Below are 9,062 nucleotides of genomic sequence, written 5' to 3' on the forward strand. Positions count from 1 at the left end.
TTAGAAGTGTTACTTACCTCGAACAAGCCAACCCAATACCGAGAAAGCCAAGCGATACTCCAAAAATGCCATCCCACACGTACCGACCTCCAAATGACTCGAGACTAGCCAAAAGCAACTCAAATACATCAAATAATGCAAAAGGAAACAAGCCCAGTCGATAAAGGTCGAATCTTTAATCCAAAGCCAAACATCAACCCAAAAGTCCAACCCGGTCCCGCGCCTCGGAACTCGACGAAACTCATAAAATCCGAATACCCATTCAATTACGAGTCCAACTATACTAGTTTTACCCAATTCCAACTCTGAATCGATGTTCAAAACTCAAAAACTCACTCTATGAAACTTTAGGCTAAAACCCCTAATTTCTCTTTAAAATTCATAGTCCAATTACAAAAATCAAAGATAGAATCACGAAATATAATCAAAATTGAGTATAAAACACTTACCCCAATCCTTGGGATGAAATTCCTCTTCAAAGTCGCCCAAAACCGAGCTCCAAGTCTCAAAATGAGAATGAAATGACCAACCCTCGAAAATATAGCTTCTGCCCAGCGATTTTCGCTTTTGCAAACAAAGGGCTGCTTCTGTGGCATCGCTTTTGCGACAAAATTCCCACTTCTGTGGAAAACAGCGGAGGTCTGCTCTGCCGCACCTGCACAATAGGCACCGCTTCTGCGCAAGCGTAGGTGCGAGACAAAACACGCTTCTGCGCACATACTCGCTTCTGCGATCACAACTTCCTATTATACGCACACGCAGGTGCGCCTCTTTCTCCGCATCTGTGATGATCCCCAGCCAAGACTTCCTTCACTTTTGCAACCAACTGTCCGCATCTACGGACTCGCATCTGCGTTCCATTCTTCCGCAGATGCGGAAACACCAGAACCATCAGCCTTAGCTAAATGCAACATGCGACGAAATGGTCTGAACCTCGTCCGAAATTCCCCCGAGCCCCTCGGCACCCTGTCCGAATATACCAAAAAGTTCCATGACATAACACGGACCTACTTGAGTCCTCAAATCACGCAAAACAATATTGAAATGGTGAATCACACCTCAAATCAAAAGTAATGAACTTAGAACCTTCAACTTCCAAAACTCGCACCGAAACATATCCAATCAACTTGGAATGAACTCAAATTTTTCACACAAATCCCAAATGACATAACGAAGCTATTCCAATTCCCGGAACCATAATTCGAATCCGATATCCACAAAGTCAACTATCACGCCCCGACCTCGGGGAGTGCGACCAGTGCTCAACCGAGATAACCCGGCCGAGCAAGCCTGCTGGATTACCTTCTACCCAACTCACCCATAAATAAAGAGAATACAAACTTCATTAATTAATACCACGAGGGTTCATGAACAACACGAGTTCCATCACCATTAGTTACTTCATTTATATAGTTTCAAAATACATACACTTTTGTAGTTTGAAGTGGAACATGTAATACACATATGACATTAATCTCTTGACTTTCCCAATACCAATACACAACCCACACCATGTCTATGGAGCCTCTAATAGATATAAAAGAGTACAATGATAGTGCCGGCAACAAGGCTCCGACTATACCTCAAAACATACTACACACGGAACAAAAGATGCACAACCCTGGAATGAAGTGAGGCTCACCAAGTCAGCTGAAAAAAGAGTGTACCACTATCACTGGTCGATGCCTCCCGCTATGGAACCACCTGCATCCATTAAAGATGCAGCGCCCCCGGCAAAAGGGATGTTAGTACATATCGAATAGTACTAGTATGAAAACCAAAACATCTATTCAAGGACTTGGAAATACAACATGAATCATGGTAACAATAATAGGGCTTAGATAGCCATACAAGTCAAAATAGATTTATTAAGAACTTCCAATAACATTTTAAATTTCAAATCGGGAATCCTCTACAACTACCTTTACACAGAGCGGCCTTGCCGCCTCACCCAAATGTATGCGGGTGGAGGTGCAATCACAATACCTATAACTCTACACAAAGCGGCCCCGCCGCCTCACCCCCATGTATGTGGGTGGAGGTGTATTCACAATACCACAACTATACACAAAGAGGCCACGCCGCCTCACCCCAACGTATGCGGGTGGAGGTGTAATCACAATACCACAGCTCTACACAAAGCGACCCCGCCGCATCACCCCAATATATGTGGGTGGAGGTGTAACCATAATTCCACAGCTCGAGTTCCCAAAATGATAATAATATGTACAAAGGAGTTCCCTTTTAATCAACTGTTTGGCACCTTTGGCCTTAGCAAGAGTAAATTCATAAAGTTTCATCATATGAGAAATAAGTGTTTAATCACATTGATTTCATACAAGATCTTCTCCCCAAAGGGGTATAACATGATTAAGTCAAAAAGAGAGAATCATTAACACATGAGGGTTCTAACACGTTATGCCAATCGAGCATCAATTCTACTAGTTTGAATACTCCACATCAATAGCATTCCATGTCCGAACTTCACACGATGGAGTTTCTTAATAATACGGGAATTCTGATCACGCCCAACTCTAGTCCTAAAAAGGATAAGCGGTCACTGCAAATATAATCCGGTCTAAAAGTCCGGAGTCGATTCCCACAGAGAGTCGAATCCCACAGAGAACTAAGGCTTAGCTATAGCTTTTTAATATCACTAAGAAGACAAGTTTGAATAATTTTCTAAATTATAAAGATTGAGATTTATATTTCTAATGAATTAACTAGAAAATACTAGAAAGCAGCAAAATTATCAACTAACGAGACAAATGGTTGGAGACTAAATTAAGGAGGTCTAGAGTTATGATTTTCCTAATTGTCGGAATCCTTCTATCCATGTTCCCAACAATTTCGCCGATGTATTCTCTACTGATCGTGAGCACTTTAGGTGCCGTAATTCTCTCTCGAGCAACTACAACAATTTACTAGATATATTCTCTCGAACTACACTAGTTGGCTTCATCGAACCGCTCACTATGACCACGTCAAGGCTTTGTTATTTCTAAACCTACTTTTAAACCCACTGTATTGATTTCTCACATGCGTTAGGAGTGACGTTGTTCAACAACCACCTAAATATGTATCCTTTCTCAAGCAACACATAATAAATAGGCACAGTCAATCGATGGCTATTCAATCAACTGAAATAAACACGTAGTTGAACAATTAGATAAATTCAAAGGCTAAATTATATTAAAACATAACAAGAATTCATCCTACAAAAGGTTCCATCAAAACCCTAGATAAAAAATTAGCTATTCATAATAGTATGCATAACTACAATACTAGAATTCATAACCAATAATAGAAATAGGACGAAGGAAGTGAGAAACTTGTAGAAGAATTCTCCGCCTTGCTCCTAGTGTGTTCTTGCCTCCTTAGGTCGAATCCCCAGTCTCCTTAGCCTCCTTAGGTCTAAATTGTGTCAAAAATATGTCAAAGGTATGTCAAAGGTCCTCAAAATACCATTTTCCATGCATATATACCAAGTAGGGTCGGGCCCAAATAATTATACCTTCTCCTACGCGAAAAAGGACACTTTTTCAGGTCAGGATGTCCGCAGCCGCAGATTCAACTGCGGATTTGGCCGCGGATTTTACCCAGTATTCTACCTCACATCCGAAATTTATTCCTTTAGCTCGTGTTGATTGTATCAAATTATTTGTGGCTAGATTCAAGGCATTGGAGGCCGATTCGCGAGGCAAGGGCTTGTTGGAGTAGAGTTTTGCACAGTTTGAGGTAAGTAACACTTCTAAACTTGGTTCAGAGGGTACCCAAATTACGTGTTATGTGATAGGTATTGAGGTGACGCACATGCTAGGTGACGGGCGTGTGGGCGTGCACCGTAAGAATTGTCACTTGGTCGATTCCATGAAGCTGTATAGTTGAATAATCTTGTTGTTAACCGTATTTTCACCATGTGTTAGAGCAATTGAGTTGTCAGTCATGTTAGAAATCCTGCTTAGGCTATATGTTGGTACTGTTGGGACCTACAGAGGTCGTGTTACATGTTGAATTATTTTCTTAATTTACCATTTTGTACTCAGTTACAACTATTATTTGCATATTGTATCTCAGTCTTTGTTGTCCTTTATTGATACATCATATCATTATTGTTTGGGCTGATTATCATGATTCTTGTGAGCCCGATAAACTGGAGAGATTAATGACTGAGCGAGGCTGAGGTCTATTGTGAGTGATATTCATGGGATCGGGCTGCACGCCGCAGCGAGCTTTATTGATTCATGCCAGGATTTGGCTTATTATAGCGCTTGGGCTGGATCGGCCCCTCCGGAGTCTGCACATCCACAGTGGGCATAGTTGCTAGCAATATACTTACATTTGGGCTAGATCTGCCTTGGTTTTATTTGCATTTGGGCTGGATATGCCCTAGTTTTATTTGCATTTGGGTTGGATCTGCCCTGTTCTGTGTTATATTTTATTGCAAAACCTGAAAGCATGTCTAAATTCTTATACCGTTACTTGTAGATTATAAATTGCTGATATATATCACTGTCATGTTTTTCTTTAACTTTCCGTAATGTTAATGCTCTGTGTGGGCTGTAACACTCGGACCTGTCAATACTTTCAGTCCAAAGGTTAGATTTGTTACTTATTGAGTTGGTTGTACTCATGCTACACGCTGCACCTCGTGTGCAGATCCAGGTGTTTCCGGTCACAGCGGGTGCTGATTCACAGAGTTCAGACATTCAGAGATCATCGAGGTAGCTACTTCGGCATCCACAGGCCTTGGCTCTCCTTCCCTATCTTTCAGTTTATTTATTCTGTTCTACTTTTCAGACAGTGTACTAGACTATGTCATTATGTAGATGCTCATGTACTCAGACCTCGATTTTTGGGAAAACTCATGTATTGAGTTATGATATTCTATTTCGTTTTATGAGATTCTTAATTATTTAAACTGTTTTAGTAAATTTCAAGTTGAAAGTGTTGGAAATGTCTGAGTAGTCGGCGTGCCTAGTACCATGATAGGCGCCATCACGACAGGTTGGGTTTTGGGTCGTGACACAATGGTGATGAGTCAGGCAATGAAGCACCCTTCTCAGATAAGAGTGACAATGAGGAACTACCCTTCACAAATGAGAGTGATAATGAGGAACCAGATTTGATAATGGAGCATGATGCCACCATTCAGCATGCTCCATATATGCAGACTCCACCTACTGCAAGACCAGCGGGGTACGAGTTGCATTTGCCATTTTATTCAAGGGAGATTTCCTACCTTGATCACTTGCCAGATATGCCAGATGTGGATGCCCTCACAAGGAATCTTGATGAAATTCGTACAGTAATGTGGGATAAAAGTACACCAACAAAGCTTTGCAAAAATATGCTTTTCAATGACAAGGCTCGCCTGAGTAGGGCAGTGCGAATTTTCAGCATATAAAACTACCATAAGATTGAGGTTTCTCGTTGTTGGCACCAAGATTGTAAGTGGATGTTTCGTGCGAGAAAGTTGAAAACTAATATGTGGGTGGTGGGGAAATACATTAACAAGCATACTTGTAATATGGACACATTCAATGTGAATCATTTTAACTTGAACATTGATTTGATTTCCCTTGTCTTGATTCTACACATTGAATCGTCCATAAGGTACATGGTGAAGGAGTACATAACATAAGTTACACAGGTATATGGGTGTACCATTACAAAACAAAAGGCATTTCTACGGTGTAAACGAGCATTTCAGATTGTTTATGGTACTTGGGATGCATCATTTGTGGCTCTCCCAAGATACATGGCTGTTTTGCAACACTTTAATTCAGGGACAGTTGTCAAATGGAAGCACGACCGACATCCTGATATTCGAGAAAACATCTTCTGATATGTGTTCTAGGCAGTTAAACCATCCATCGATGCTTTTGTTCATCGTCGGCCGATAATCTCCATAGATGACACACATATGTACGGGAAGTTATGATATAAAGATGTTGATTGCTGTTGGGGTAGATTCTAATGGCCAAATATTTTCCCCCTGCTATTTGTTCTAATGAGAGTCAAGAGACTTGGACATGGTTTTTAAACACTTGAAGTTCTGTGTGTGCTTTGGATGAATGGAACGAGCCTTACAGATACCACCATTACTTTTTTAGGAACTTAAAGGCAAACTTCCTGTGGGCTTATCCAAGCAAGAGGTTACATGATCTAATATGGATGGTTGCAACAGATCATCAAGAAAGAAAATTCCTGATGCGAATGGAATTGATTAAGTAGGAAGATGAATGAGCTTATCGTTGGTTGGCTGATATTGAGGTTGCGATATGCACTCTGCATAAGGATGGTGGCAGAAGATGGGGAATTTTAACTACAAATATCTCAGAGTCTTTCAATGGGTTGTTGAAGTCAGCCCATGGACTATCAGTCACTCCATGGTGCGAATGTCATTCAAGCAGCTGGCAGAGAGATTTGCTGATAGATCCCGCTGTGTATCCTCCTTGGTTCAAAAGGATGTTCAAGTTATGCCAAAATTAAATGCAACAACTTGAGCATTATAGGAAGCGTTCACAGTGGCATACATATGTTCAATACTGCAAAGATCAAAATATTTTGAAGTTCGAACCAGTTGCTTAAAGGCCGCGGTAATAATACTCACACCATCAATGAGAGTACGCGGTTATGTTCCTGTTGTAAATGGACGATTTATCACATGCCATTCTCTTATGCCATGAAGTGCTTTCAACATATTGGGTTCGCGATGACGAGGTATATTGATAGAGAATATAATGTGGCTTCATATGCAAGCACCTATAATGGGCACTTTCAACCAGTGGATTCTGAATTTTATTAGCCGCCGAAACCATTTTCAATGGTTTGTAACAAGGCGTTTTATGTGCCGTAGGAAAGTGCAAAAAAAAAAAGAACGTGGATACAAAATTTAATGAATATTAGGGATAGCGTATACGCCCGTAAATGTGGTCTATATGCCCAAATAGGGTACGATCGCCATAAGTGTCCTACAGTGGATTTGGGATGCGATAGCAATTCAGCTCGTGGTGGCAGTTCATCAAACCTTGGTATTTATCATGCATATAGTCTTTGTAGTAGTGTGTTTGCTAGGTTCAATTATTTGTAATGGTGTGTTTGTAATGTTCAATGATATAAAAATATATTTCCAATAGTTTTAATTCCATTTGACATATTAGCATTAGAAATTCAAAATATTACATAATATATATAATTGAAATAACTAGACATTTTTATTCATCATTGTCGTCACTGTCGGGCACTATTTTATCGTTATTGTCCTCGAGGTTTATGTCCTCATTTTCATCGTCTTCGTCTTCTCCTTCAGCATCTACTCCGTATCCGTACGGACCCATGGCATCATAATCCAGCCCCCAATTATCATACATTTATCATATTTTTCACTATCATCAATGTCACGTCTCGACCTTGGGGAGCGCAACCGGCGCTCAACAGGGTTACCCCGGTCAAGAAAGCCTGCACAATGCCGTCTACCCAACTCACCTATAGATAAAGAGAAGAATACATTTCATTAATTAGACGGTAAGAAGTCATGTGTACAACACCGGTCCATTCCCATATCATTAACAAGTCTCCAAAATAGTACACTATACAATCATAGTTAAAGTGGAACAAATGATATGATTACAATATTTTTAGTTTAGCCTTCCCAAAACAGGATACAACCCACTCTATGTCTGCGGAGCCTCTAACAGAAACAAAAGAGTGCTAAGACAGTGCCGTCAACAAGGCCTCCGCTATACCTCAAAATACTATGTACAAAGTACAAGAGATATAGGACCCCGAAATGAAGTGGGGCTCACCAAGTCAGCTGAAGAGAGGGTGTGCTGCTATCACTGATCAATACCACCTGCTATGGAATCACTTGCATCCATTAAAGATGCAGTGCCCCCAGAAAAAGGGACGCTAGTATATATGGAATAGTACTAGTATGTAAAACTAAACACCCTCTTAATAGAACGAATAACAGTAAACGGAGAAGGAAACATGAAATCATTAAGAGACTCAAACAGTTTCAAGGTGTCGAATTAGGGGAAAAGTAAATTTCAAGTAAGTTTCAATCTTTATAAGTTAGGTGATCTTTAGCACCGATACACCATCGTGTTTTTAGCACGGAGTCCGATTTCAGCCCGATCGGCTAAGTCGTCTCACCCCGAGGCATCCACTCACAATACCACTATGTGCACGGCATGGCGTCCGATCTCAACCCGATCGGCTAAACCGTCTCACTGCAATGCCATGTGGATTGACATCACATCATATCTAGCTAGAAATAATCTCATCCCATTTAAGGGGAAACATATCAACACATCAATCTCATCCCATATAAGGGGAAACAACCTCATCACATTAACACGGGGATTTACCCCTCAATCACTCCTACACCGGAACATGTAGTTTCGGGGTAAGGTTATTTTAACCTACCCTTCCTCGGTGGCTAAACGATGCTCCCAAGGAATTTATTATTAAAAGAATTTACCACTCATCTCATATTCTTTTACATATCATTCATTTCATTGGCACCATTGGCCATAACACAATATCATTCATGGCACGTTGGTCGTACTTCATATTTCATACTCCCGTCTTTCACTTTCAAATATCATCACGGGTCATCAACAACAAGGCCTTTCAAAATAATACTTTAACTACATATGTGAGCAAATAGGAGTCTTAGGCACATAGAGATTTCTTATACAATTTGGCATAATAACTTTCATTTAAGCTTGACTTGAAGTCACAACATTTTAATACATACTCATACTTTGAACACACTCCCGAAGAATAACATAATATGATAAGAAAATATCCGGAACACATTTTGAACATATTTATATATACATCTTTTGACACCAGACTTATTTGGAATAGTCAATTTATAATGAACAACTCGGGACTTACAAGATCATCGTGGGATTCAATTCTAAGAGAGAAGTTTAACCAATATACCTCGCCTTGAGCTTCCTTAAATTACTACAATATTCCAAAAAACCTAGCCACTTCGATCTATTTAGAAATATAGCAAAATTGAACACAAATTAGGAAGGAGTTTA

Source organism: Nicotiana tabacum, chromosome 14 (genome assembly GCF_000715075.1).
Source record: "Nicotiana tabacum cultivar K326 chromosome 14, ASM71507v2, whole genome shotgun sequence".
NCBI classification, from domain to species: Eukaryota; Viridiplantae; Streptophyta; class Magnoliopsida; order Solanales; family Solanaceae; genus Nicotiana; species Nicotiana tabacum.